This window comes from Marmota monax, unplaced genomic scaffold (assembly GCF_021218885.2).
Source record: "Marmota monax isolate L192 unplaced genomic scaffold, Marmota_monax_Labrador192_F-V1.1 WCK01_AAM20220418_F8-fsc00180, whole genome shotgun sequence".
Classification (NCBI taxonomy): Eukaryota; Metazoa; Chordata; class Mammalia; order Rodentia; family Sciuridae; genus Marmota; species Marmota monax.
The window spans coordinates 3,361,236-3,375,554 of record NW_026693881.1 but is presented as its reverse complement, the minus strand read 5'-3'; positions in this window follow the sequence as shown (position 1 = coordinate 3,375,554).

Genomic DNA, 14,319 nt, shown 5'->3' with positions numbered 1-14,319 from the left:
AAAAGATAAATTAATTCCTTTTTTTTTTAAAGAGAAAGAGAATTTTTTTCATATTTATTTTTAGTTTTCGGCAGACACAACATCTTTGTTTGTATGTGGTGCTGAGGATCGAACCCGGGCCACACGCATGCCAGGCGAGCGCGCTACCGCTTGAGCCATATCCCCATCCCGGATAAATTAATTCCTAACAGAGGACCTAACAGTGGCGTGTTTTTCCATCTAGTTTTCAGAGTCTAAACAAAACCCTTGCAAATTCATACTTTCAAAGGCAAAATATCTGACAGAGGAATGCTGCTCTAAATTCTTAACAATTCAACATGGAAAAAAACAGGATTTGTTTTTGTGGTGATGAATACAAATTTGAATTAATGCATTTTTTAAAAAAAAATATAATGGGGCCTGGTGATGTGGCTCAAGCGGTAGCGCGCTCACCTGGCATGCGTGCAGCCCGGGTTAGATCCTTCAGCACCACATACAAACAAAGATGTTGTGTCCGCCGAAAACTAAAAATAAATACTTAAAAAAAATTTATATATATATATATATATAATGTTAATACTTAAACCTGTGGAGCAGAAATGTACTTGGATTTTCTTTAATTAATTTATTTAGTGGTACTTGGAATTGAACCACTGAGCTATATCCCAGTACTTTTTTTTCTTAAATATTTTATTTTTTAGTTATAGGTGGACACAGTGTCTTTATTTTACTTTATGTGGTGCTAAGAATCGAACCCTGTGTCTCACGAATGCTAGGCATCTGCTCAACCTCCAAGCCACAGTGCTAGCCCCTATATCCCAGTCCTTTTTGTTTGTTTGTTTTTTAATTTTAAGATAGGGTCTCACTAAATTGCTGAGGCTGGCCTCATACTTGCCATCCTCCTGCATCAGTTTCCCAGGTTGCTGGGATTATAGGTGTGTACCACTACACCAGATGTACTTGGAGTTTGTTATGGTACACACATAATTCATAATTAAGTCTCAATAAGGTATCAATCAACAGAGATCATAGTTGTTAAAGTTTACCAATTAAAATATAATGGACAGCAGCTCGGGAGGATGAGGCAGGATGATCATGAGTTCAAACCAGCCTCAACAAAAGTGAGGCACTAAGCAACTCGGTGAGACCCTGTTTCTAAATAAAATACAAGAATAAGGCTGGGATGTGGCTCAGTTGGTTGAGTGCCCCTGAGTTCAATCCCCAGTACCTAAAAAAATAAGTAAATAAACATTTTTTAAAAATAAATATAAATATATAAAATGGACCTGAGTGCTCTGTCGCACGCCTGTAATCTCAGCAGCTTGGGAGGCTGAGACAGAAGGATCACGAGTTCAAAGCCAGCCTCAGCAAAAAGCGAGGCACTAAGCAAGTCGGTGAGACCCTGTCTCTAAATAAAATACAAAATAGGGCTGGGCACGTGGCCCACTGGTTGAATGTCCCTGGGTTCAATCTCAGTACCCCCGCAAAAAAACAAAGGTTATATAATGGAGATAAATATAAAATTTGCCCTTTCACCATGATTCTGTGGTGCAGTTGTGTGGCATAAAGCACACACACCTGGTGAGCGTCCCACCAGCCATCTCCAGGTCTTGGTCCCCATCCTGTGCTGAGACTGTCCCCATGAAGCAATAGCTGCTCACTGAAAGCTCAAATAGAACATAAGATTGTTTTTAAAATTCTGTAACTCATCACGTTCTCTGATTTTAATTGGGTAAATATAAATTCTGCACCCGAAAGGAATGAAATGGAAAAACAAGACTAAACCAGCCTATGATTTCGCAGCATCTAAATTGGGTGGAACGTTCAGGAGAATTACATAAATGGAGAATGTATTTGACAAGTATCATTTTGTAAAAATCAGGGCTAAAGAAAGGTACTCTGAATAGAGGCAAATGACAGTGTTTGGAAATGTCAGAGCTGAGTCATGCTTTTAGTGCGAAGAGAATGGATCTGAAGGTGTCCTTAATTTAACATAATCTGCCCGAGTTTTCCAGGTACTTCCTTCAGTACTTGTAGAGAGAGAAAATTCTCAATTTGAAACGTGGTCCAGAGAAAAGCCAAATGAAAAGGTCAGCTGTTTCAAGTCATTTGACTGTAAAATACAACTTTGGAGGTTGCAGGCAATTTAATTTATTTAAGTATTAAAAATGAAGGGTGGGGGCCTGGGTTTTGTAGCTCAGTGGTAGAGAGTGCTTGCCTAGCATGTGTGAGGCCCTGGGCTTGATTCTCAGCACCACATAAAAATAATAAAATAAAGGTCCATATAACTTAAGAAAAAAAAAAAAAAGGGTGGGGATGTGACGCAGTGGTGACAGCTTGCCTAGCACATGTGAGGTCCTGGGTTCAATCCCCAGCACTGCAAAAAATAATAAAACCATGTGAAAATAGTTTTCAGAAGAGTACCAATAACAGTGGTATTAGTGAGCTAAGTAGACTAGAGAATATAGATATGTGCTTGGCATAATTATTCTGTTGGTTGTATTTACAGTTCAGATACTCAATATAGAGATTATTTATAGGCTGGAGCTGGGGCTCAGTGGTAGAGTGCTCGCCTGCAACATACTAGGTCCTAGGTTCGATCCTCAGCATCACATAAAAATAAATAAATAAATAAAGGTATTGTGTCCAACTACAACTAAAAAAAATAAATAAAGTTTGTAAATAGAATGATTTTATTACTCCCAACATGAAAACAATTGTCAGTCAATAAATATTTCAAGAAATTACATAATCTTATTTTTGTGGTGTCAGTTTTAACACTTGAATGTTCTGGTTTGCCTCACAGATTACATGGTCACTTCATTGCTCATCCTCATTGATGGATGAAGCAAAGGAAAGTCATGAAGCATAAATGTTAGAACCAAACACGGTGAGCTTGATTAAGGAACAAGTGTAATTTGAAAACTCCAGTTTCTTCTCCAGCACAGGTGAAACATTAACAAAAATTAACCGTGTATTGTCCCCTACAGGAAATCTCAACAAACTTCAGAGATTTGAATTCATACAGACCATGATATGTTGTCACAATATAACTATATTAAAATCCATAAAACATCACACTCAAAACCCTTCATAGCCACCTATTTAATTTCAACTTTATTTTGAGGTGCTGAGCATATTACAAACAACCTTACACCAATAAATTGAAAATAATACGCCTAGGTTTTCAATTCTGCAAGTATTTCAACAAAATTGACACAAGTGCATTAAAATAGATTGGAATAGAGCACAGTGGTGCATGTCTGTAATTCCAGTGACTCAGGAGGCTGAGGCAGGAGGATCAAAAGTTCAAGGCCAGCCTGGGAAACTTAGCAAGATCCTGCCTCAAAAAATAAAAAGGTCCATATGCAGCAAAATGAAACTAAGCCCCTGTCTCTCACCATGCATAAAACTCAACTCAAAGTGGATCAAGGACCTGGGAATTACCAGAGACCTGCACCTAAGAGAGGAAAAAGTAGGCCCAAATCTTCATCATGTTGGATTAGGCCCCAACTTCCTTAACAAGATTCCTAAAGCACAGGACATAAAATTAAGAATCAATAAATGGGATGGATTCAAACTAAAAAGCTTCTTCTCAACAAAAGAAACAATCAGGTGAAGAGAGAACCTACAGTATGGGAGCAAATTTTTACCACACGCACATCAGATGGAGCACTAACCTCCAGGATATATAAAGAACTCAAAAAACTTAACACCAAAAAAAAAAACAAAAAAAACAAACAAACAACCCCACCAATAAATGAGCTAAGGAGCTGAACAGACACTTCTCAGAAGATATACATGCAATCAACAAATACATGAAAAAGTGTTCAACATCTCTAGTAATCAGAGAAATTCAAATCAAAACTACTCTAAGATTTCATCTCATGCCAGTCAGAATGGCAGTCATCAAGAGTACAAGCAACAATGGGGCCGGGATTGTAGCTCAGGGGTAGAGTGCTTGCCTAGCATGTGTGAGGCCCTGGGTTCGATTCTAGCACCACATATATATAAATAAAATAAAGGTCCATTGACAACTAAAATACATACATACATACATGAATATATTTTAAAAGAAAGGGCTGGGGTTGTGGCTCGGTGGTAGAGTGCTCACCTAGCATACATGAGGCACTGGCTTTTATCCTCAGCAACAGATAAAAATGAAATAAAGATATTGTGTCCACCTAAAACTAACTAAATAAATAAATATTTTTTTAAAAGAATGCAAACAACAATAGGTGTTAGTGAGGATGTGGGGAAAAGGCACACTCATACATTGCTGATGGGACTGCAAATTGGTGCAATCATTCTGGAAAGCAGTATGGAAATTCCTTAGAAAACTTGGAATGGAACCACCATTTAACCCAGCTATCCCACTCCTCAGTCTATATCCAAAGGACTTAAAATCAGCTTACTATAGTAACGCAGCCACATCAATGTTTACAGCAGCTCAATTCACAATAGCTAAACTGTGGAAGCAACCTAGGTGCCCTTCAATAGATGAATAGATAAAGAAACTGATACACATAATGGAATATTATTCAGCATTAAAAGAGAATAAAATTATGGCATTTACAGGTAAGTGGACAGAGTTGGAGAATATTATGCTAAGCGAAGTAAGCCAATTCCCAAACACCAAAGGCTGAATGTTCTCTCTGATAAGTGGATGCTGATCCATAATTGCGGGGGGTGGGGCATGGGAAAATGGAGGAACTTTGGCAAAGGGGAGGGTGGGGAGGGGGGCAGAATGGGGGCAGGAAAGATGATGGAGTGCGATGGACATTATTACCCTAGATACATGTATGGCTGTATATATGGTGCGATGTTAAGTCGTGTACAGAAAAATGAAATGTTGTGCTGCAATTGTGTACAATGAATCAAAATGCATTCTGCTTTCATATATACTTAATTAAAATAAATATATAAATTTATTTAAAAATAAAAAGGGCTGGGGATGTAGCTCAGTGGTAAATATCCCTAGGTTCAATCCCCAGTACCAAATAAATAAATTAATTAAATAGGTTAGAAATAATAATCTAGAGTTTATATTTATCATTATATTAATATTTCTAAGTTTACTATGTTTATATATCATACTCTATATTTAACTATGTTTATATATCATATTCTATATTTAAGTTTTTATAGGTGTTCCATATCTGGGATAATGGGACAAAGTGGGGTAAAATTAACTTTCAGAAGAGTTAAGAAATGGAATACCTATAAAATGTATAAACATTTCAAAAAATGAATCAGCTCTGGAAATCTTAGCACAACCCCCCCCCCCCCAGATCCAGGGTTTTACAAGTAAATTCCACCAAATTTTCAAGGAATAAATACTTCCAACTTCTACAAGCTTTCCAAAAATAGAAAATGAGGCATTATTTACCTTGTTACATAAATCAGGATAAAGTAGTATAAGGAAAACTGTAAATTAGATTCTGCCATGATTACATGCAAAATTCTTAAATATTAGCAAACCAATTTAAAAAATATATAAAATATTTAATTTACCATTACAATGTAGGGTTCACCCCTGAAATAAAAATTTCAAAGAAACAGAAAAATCATATAGTAAAAATTATCTGTTTATAGTTTTTTGTCTGTTTTTTGTTTTGGTTTGACTTTTTGGTACCTGGGATTGAACTGAGGGGCACTTTGCCCCTGAGACACATCCCCAGCCTGATTTATTTTTTATTTTGAGACTGAGTCTCACTGAATTGCCTAGGGTCTCACTAAGTTGCTGAAGCTGGCTTTGAACTCATAATCCTCCTGCCTCAGCTTCCTGAGCTGCTGGGATTACAGGTGTGCACCACCACACCCAGTTCGTGTAAGGGTTTAGAAAGTATATTACACAGGAATTCCTACATGTATGTTATGGTTTAAAGGGAATTATAGGCAACAAATGAAGGGTGATTCCTTTTGGGATGAAGGTGGAGGTGATGAGGTGGCGCACATCCAGGGGCTGTGACTGACTTGGCAACATTTCATTAAGTGAGGGTGGTGGGTACGTGGGCATCTGTAAGGTCATCGTCACACATTTCTATTTTTAAATGGTGTGTTTTGAAAATTAAGCCCGACTCAGTGGCCCACAACTGTAATACTAGCAGCTCAGGAGGCTGAAGCAGGAGGATCACAAGTTCAAACCAGCCTCAACAATTTAGTGAGACCCTAAGCAATTTAGTGAGACCCTGTCTCAAAATAAAAAAAATAAAAAGGGCTGGGGAGGTGGCTCAGTGATCAAGTGCCCTGGGTTCAATCCCCAGTAACAAAAAAGAAGTGTTTGTACATATATGTCCACATGTGCTTGTGTCTGCAAACACACGTGTCCATGCCCTAGCCTGTGTTCGCGCTGTGGGGATGGCTTGCACTTCACCTGATTCCACAGGAATTGCCCTTGCAGTCTAAATGCTGAAAGGTTGGGCATCAGCAGTTCCATATTTTTACATAGTGAAGGGAAAAGTGATCTGAGGAATACACGGCTTTACTGAGCTGTGGTCTCGGTCCCCACCAGAATAGCAGGTGGCAGCTTTCTTGCTTGGGACCTCTGCGTGCTGTGTGCTCCCTGGTGGATGTTGTGGTCTGATGATCGAGGACAGGATGGTCCTAGCGCCTGGTGTGCCTTAGGTCTCATGGGACAGTTAAAGAACAGATTCAGCTGAAGGTCTGCCTCTTGAATCATTCTGAACATATTTGGCATGAACTGGAGGAACAGCAAAGGAACTAGCAAAACAGGGCAGCCAACAGCCCTTTGCGAGATGCAGTCAATCCCTCTGTAGTTTGAAGAAGGTCACAGAGGATCGTGGTCATTTGAAGTGCTCAAAGGTTTCCTTATGAATTGCTAAAAGCAGCTGGAGACCACCAGTGTAATTAGCCTTATTCAACGAGATGCGGTATTTGATCAAAGCGCTTGTGGAAGTAAAACTTGTCTCTAGAAAACCATTCTAAACATCATGCCAGTCTTCCTGCAACACCGTTTTTAAAAATAGGTAAGCAGTCAGAATCCTTTCAAAGTTTCTTTGGAACACCTGGGAGCACATGGTCACTTAGCTTCACCTAGGTGCAGCCAGCCTGCAGTCGCTGACATCTGCAGACTGATCTGTAAGGACTTCAGGTGCCACCTGAGTGTGTGTAAATGAGAGCAGCTTCAGATTTCCAAGGAACACGCATCCGCATGGTAGAAGACAGATAGTCCTCCTCCTTTCTGCTTAGACCACTTGGCTTTCCACTCCATTTTTCTAGACTAAATGCCCAGATTTTGATATCTGGTTGTTCGTGTCCCTATTGGCAAGGATGAGAGTCTCCTGTGAATTAATTCTGTTTACACATACCTACACTAGGGAGAGACCAGGACAGGGAGAGATGATCTATGTATGTTTTGTCCTTAAGAAAATTAAATATAGCCCCAGAGAACTTCCTGTAGAAAGACCTATGACCAGAGATAAACAACTCAAGCATTTTTATATTACTTTCAAAAGAAAAAAAAAATGTCTCCACTTCTGTAATATTGAGAAATGAAACATTCTAATATTAATTTATAATCCATAAAATGCAAGGTAATCATGTATCCCTATTAAAGATTATAAAAATAATTCTGTTTTCACATTTTCATAAGTCATTTTATTTTCAGATAGAAAAATAGACCACATACAGGGAATGTGTACACACACACATACACATCTACACTAGACCACACAGAAGGTATGCATATACACATATATGCATATAAGTGCGTGTAGATGCATAAGCTATATCTGTATATGGAAAAACTGCAAACTGCTTACCTATAAGGAAGGCACCTGGTAGCTTGGGGACACCAAACAGATGAGATTCTTTTTTTTTTTCCTGGTATCAGGGATTGAACCCAGGGGCACTCAACCACTGAGCCCTATTTTTTGTATTTTATTTAGAGACAAGGTCTCACTGAGTTGCATAACACCTTGCTTTTGTTGAGGCTGGCTTTGAACTTATGATCCTCCTGCCTCAGCCTCCCAAGCCTCTGGAAAAATATAGTTACTTTAAAAAGTAATAAAAATCCTAAATTATCATTGCACAACAATCTTCCCTACATTATTTGGTACTAATTGTTTATAGGAGATTCAACTAAGGTGGGCATGGTGGCACACACCTGTAATCCCAGCTGCACAGGAGGCAGAGACAGGAGGATGGCAAGTTGGAGACCAGTCTGGGCAATTTATCGACACCTGTCTCAAAATTAAAAATAGAGATGCAGCTCAGTGATGGAGCACCTCTGGGTTCAGTCCCCAGTATTGCCAAAGAGAGAGGAAGCCTGGAAGAAAGATTTAATTAAAATGCAAACTTGTGTGTTTGTGATGCAGTCTCTCGTGTTCTCCCACACCTGCGCGGTCCAAGGAGGGGCTGGGGGAGGAGAAGCACCCCAGGGGCCAGTACCTGCAGGATCCTGGAAAAAGGGGCCCAGGAAGAGCACCAGGGCCACCTACAGAGGCCACAGTGTGTGAAGGAGCATGGCCCTGCTGGGGACGCTGACTGGCAGGTAGGTGACTGAAGCCACCGAGCAGATGAAGGGTTCTCAGGAGGAGCTGCTGGTGGATAGACCAGAGCCAGGTCAGGGAGCCCCGGGACGCCTCCTGAACACCACGACCCTGAGAGGAACCAGAGTGTCAGGACAAGGACAGGAGGGTGAACCTGGGTCAGGGGCTGGGGAGTAGCTGTGGCTTAGCTGGGCTTAGCACACCTAGGCCTGGGTTCCAACGCCAGCATCAAAGCAAACCTCCAAACACCAGGAACCTCTTGGACCAGGAAGTAAGAAAGCACTGCAAAGAAACAATTGGGGACTGGGGACGTGTCAGGAGGAGACAAAAGCCGTGTGACCTGGCACCCACTAGGCCAATCTGGAGCAATTTGAGCATCGAATAAATAACGACCAGTAAGGGATCACAGCCTATCATATAAAACAAGAATCCAAGCAGGTGCAGTGGCACACACCTGTAATCCCAGCAGCTCTGGAGGCCAAGGCAGGAGGATCTCAAATTCAAGGCCAGCCTCAGCAATTTAGCAAGGTCCTAAGCAATTTATTGAGACCCTGGTTGCAAAATACAATATAAAGAGAGCTGGGGATGTGGCTCACTGGGTAAGAACCCCTGGGTTCAATCCCTGGTACCAAAAATAAGAAAAAAAATTAAAAAGCCAGAAACCATTCATCCATCCTCCCAATACATACCTGACTATATCCATATATTCAGAAAGAGAGAGGGCTGAGGGTATGGCTCAGCGATAGAGCACTCACCTAGCATGTGTGAGGCCCTGGATTTGATTCTCAGCACCACATAAAAAAAGAGAAAGAAAGGTATAGTGCCCAACTACAACTAAATATAAATAAATAAATGTATGAATTGTCAAGATCATTGTAATATCATGTGTAGCTAATGAAAAAAAGTAAAATAAATAAATGAATATTTTTACAAAAGAGAGAGAGGCTCTTCTTTCTAAAGAATGACAGTTAATAAATGTACAACGATTAGGAAATTCTACAACTATTACAGCATCACACCAACAACCAATCCAGAATCATCACTGAGTCATAAATCAAAGTCCAGAAGCCTATGGTTTTAAAGTCTCTCCCCACAAATGATTCATTTCAAAGGAAAAGTGATAGCTTTACAGAGGACCCCACCACAGATACACATGAATGAGCCCAGAGGTCAAGGTTCATGGCCCAAGACAGGACAAACTGCCCAAGGGCCTTCTCGTCCTAAGAAGGCCACCCCCAGAGAACTGCAGAGATGACCTTGGGGCCGTCCTTAGGAAGCTTAGGATTGCTTCCTCAGTCAGTGTGTGTGTACATGGGGGGGCTATAAAGGACATTTTTAGGACAATGGTGAAAGGAGAAGATGGACCACATCACCTTAATGATTGTAACGTCCAGTTTTCTGATTTTGACCACTGCTGCATGGCTAGATGAGAGACGGTCCCTGTTCTTAGGAGAAGCAGGTCTTGGTGTCTCCAGCAACTGCTGGGTGGTGCACAGCTCCATCCACTTCCCCAGGGGCTTGAAAATTTCCAAACAGCAACGGAAAGCAAATGTTGCCCTCATACAAACGGGTACCATGGCAGAAGAGAAAGCAAGAGACTGTCCCTACACTGGGTGGGGCATCTTCATTGATAAAATAATGAAATTAGACCTGTCATCTTGAAAGTTCCCTGGGGGAGCTGGGCTTGGTGGTACACGCCTGTAACCCCAGCCTCTGGGCTCAGGAGGCTGAGGCAGGAGGATCACAGGTTTACAGAGCCAGCCTCAGCAACTTAACAAGGCTGTCAGCAACCTAGTGAGGCCCTGTCTCTAAATAAAAAATAGAAAGGGCTGGGGATGTGACTCAGTGGGTAAGCACCCTTGAGTTCAATCCCCCCACCACCAAAAAACAGAAAAAAAATCACTGGAGGGGCCAAAGAACAGCCAAGTATTTTTTTCAATTCTGCACTCTGATTTTTCTAAATATAGTTTAATATTATCTCAGCAGCTAGATTTAGACACAAGCATAGTTTTTGTGTTTTCATAGTTCTGAGGATCAAATCTTGGACCTCTCACATGCTATGCGAGCGCTCCACCACTGAGCTACATCCCAATCTCTGAAGTTTTGGTATTCTGGGGTTTTTTTGGTGTGTGTCTTTTCATTTTTTAATTTTTTTTCGAGTTGTAGATGGATACAATACTTTTATTTTATTCATTTATTTTTTGAACTCCTTTTTTAGTTATAGATGAACATAATATTTTTGTTTATTTATTTTTATGTGGTACTGAGGATCAAACCCAGTGCCTCACACATGCTAGGATAGCACTCTACCACTGAGCTACAACCCAGCCCAAACTCTGAAGTTTTTGGGTTTTAAAAAATTTTTGTTGGGCTGGGGGTGTGGTTCAAGCGGTAGCGCACTCGCCTGACATGCGCGAGGCGCTGCGTTCGATCCTCAGCACCACATACAAATAAAATAAAGATGTTGTGTCCACCAAAAACTAATAAACAAATAAATATTTTTTAAAAATTTTTGTTGTTGTTAATTTTTTGTTGTGGTCAATGGACCTTTTTTTATTTATGTATTTATATGCAGTGCTGAGAATGGAACCCAGTGCCTCACACATACCAGGCAAGCACTATAGCACTGAGCTGCAACCCCAGCCCCCAGGTTTTCTTTTTGTTTTTGTTACTGGGGATTGAACCCTGGGGCTGAGTTACACTGAGCTACATCCCCAGCCCTTTTTATTTTTTATTCTGAAACAGGTCCTCCCTAAGACGCTGAGGCTGGTTTTGAACTTGGGATCCTCCTGCCTTAGCCTCCCAAGTAGCTGGGATTATAGACATGTGTCACCCAGCTAGTTTTTTAAACACAATATTCAATAGCTCACAAACTAAGTTAATATATTAAATATGAGGATGTACTTGCTTTTCTTTAGATAAATATTGTTAAAGGACAACTCACTTTTACTGACAGTTTCTAGAAGCAGATTGCCTATACTGCGGGCTATCTTAGCCTTCTGTTTTTTGACTCTTCATAGCCCCTAACTTTGGATAAAATAATTCACTGCTCAGTTGAAGTTGCACTTAAATGTATGAATTGTCAAGATCATTGTACTGTCATGTGTAGCTAATAAAAAAAAAAAAGAAAAAAAAGTGAAGAGAGGAAATTAAAAGAGAATCAGCCTGATGCACATCTGTGCTCTGCGTGTGTCAGCTGTCCTGCTGTGTCTTCCTGGGGAGAATAATGGCTGGAAGTGGGGAACCAGGAGGGGCCAGGAGGGGCGGGGGGGGGGGGGGGGGGGGGGGGGGCCAAGGTTCCCTCATATTTGGAAAGGTTGATAAGAGAGCAGCACAGGGCAAGCACTCGCCTAGCATGCACTGGGCACTCAGATCCATCCCCAGCCCCGCAGAACAAGAAAAAAAAAATGAGCCCCATATATGTGAATGGGTAGCTAGCTCTCTTCCAAAACCAGAAAAGTCTTTGCAAGGAATTTTCTCCCCAGCCACAACAGGAGATAAGGAAAAAAAAATGCTATTGCCTTCTATAACTATAGAAGATAATCGAAATCGATGCTTTTCATTTCCTTCTGTGAGGATAAGGGGAGAATTAGACAAGGGTGTCTTTCTTGTCCTGCTACAATTGGTAAGAAAAATTGTGTAGTGAGGGTAAAGGAGGCTGTTAGCTACCTCGAATTCCCTGATTGTCTCAGCTGATTGTGACTGTGAACAGGCTCCTGGGCCACCTCCCTGCCCCTGGGGAGGAGGCCTGCTGGGGTTGGTTGACCTGGCAGCTGGGCAGAGAGCTTGGATCTGTAGTGAATTTTGCAGGGTCCAAGAGAGAAGAGCCAAGTTCTGTCTGAATGACAAAACCAAGGCTCCAGCCAGAAGAGCTGGTCCAACTGGGTCAGGGTTAGAAAGCCAGAGGTGATTTCAGAAGCCAAGATGTGGTGCCAAAGCAGTGTGTGAGACAGAAGAGCAAACAAGACTAAGGTGTGGGGCTGGGGCTGGGGTCAGCGGTAGAGTACCTGCCTGCTATGCCTGAGGCCCTGGGTTTGATACTCAGCACCACATAAAAATAAAGAAAGATATTGTGTCCGCCTACAACTAAAAAAAAAAAAATAGTAAGATGTGTTAGCTCTCCATTGCTGTGACAAAATAATACCTGAGATAATCGACTTACAAGGAGGACAGGATTAGTTTTGGCTCCTGGACAGCCGATGGCCAATTAGCTCTGTCATTTTGGGGGCTCTGGCAAGATAGTACATCATGGTGAGAAGAACATGGTGGGTATGCTACTCACTTCATGGTGGCCAAGATGCAGAAAGAGGAAGAGACAGGGGACCCAGTATCCCCCTCAAGAGCACACCCCCAGTGGCCTAACTTCCTCCCACCTGGCCCCACATCTCTTTAATTTCTTTTTAGGTTAATGTATTTTAATATAGCAAACTTACAGAAACAGCACAAAAGACAAAATTAAAAACACTGCTTACATGTAGGACAACTCAGAATTTTCTAACTATAGGGAATGGATGGACCATACAGCATAAAAATGCTACAAACACCATTGAGTTGCTGCCAGTAAGACATTTCTTGTTTTTTAAAAATCCAAATGCTGTCATTGTCCAGAAAAAAACTTAACAGGAGATATATATATATATATATATAGTCTGGGAATTGAATTGAAGCCAGGGGCACTTTATCACTGAGCCACATCTCCAGCCCTTTTTAATTTTTATTGTGAGACAGGGTTTCACTTAGTTGCTTAGGGCCTCTCTAAGTTGCTGAATCTGGCTTTGAACTCTTGATCTTCCTGCCTCAGCCTCCCCAGTGGCTAGGATTATAGGTATGGGTCCCCAGGCCCTGCTATTTATAGTTGTTATAAAGTTATCTGCTGGAACTTGTTCACTGAAACATTTTGACTCATATTAATGTTTTACATTCCTGCATTTATAGTAAAAATTCACAAACAAATGAAAATAGTGAAACTGCCAATACCTGATTTCTGTTCCCTAGTTTTCCGCTTGCAATTATATGCTTAGGTACCTTTTGACCCCATGGAAAATAAACATCTAACATTCAGAACCACCCGTAACAGGAAGGGACCGAACGTTTCCCTCCCAGTGGGTTCTGCAGCCCTGTCCTGGGTGTCTTTGGCTTAATTGCTACTCGTCTGGCTTGGGTAGTTCACAGGTTGGCGTCCTCCGAAAGCCCAACCAGGGAGGCCTCACTGCACCGAGAGCTGCCTCTGGAAGTGCAGATCTGAGATCCGGAGCAATTTCTCGCTCCAGGAGCGGCAAGGGGAGTTGCAGATCCGGGGTTCAGTGGAGGCCGGGGAGTGTGACTCAGTCACGTGTGAGGTTGGCCTCCCACAGTTTCCCTTCAGGGTCGGGACCAGGCTGTCATGGTGACGTTTCTCCGCCCCTCCAGGAGAGGGCACACTCTTGTGAGAGGCTTTTCTCGGGTGGTTTCCTGGGCGCTTCACAGCTGGACTTGCAGGCGGCGGGCCGCGTAGGAGCCGCACCTGGAAGCCCTCCTAGCTGACCTCTTCTCCTTCCACTGAAGCTGGTTAGCTAGAGGTTGCACTGGCTTCAGGGAGTGACAGCAGTGTGGCGGACAGTTCCAGGCCCCACCTCTTAAAGGTTCCCGCAGTGCCACAGGCTGGCAACCAGACCTTTGGGGACACGTGACTTTTGGTGACATTTAGGGTGCAGACCAAGGGAGGGGAGGAGGATGCAGGAGAGTGGCCACAAGGGATGGTCTGACACAGGAACTGCGGTATATGGTTCTCAGTCCATTTCTCTTGCATGGCAAAATACCTGAGGCTCGGTCCTTTATAAAGAGGAGT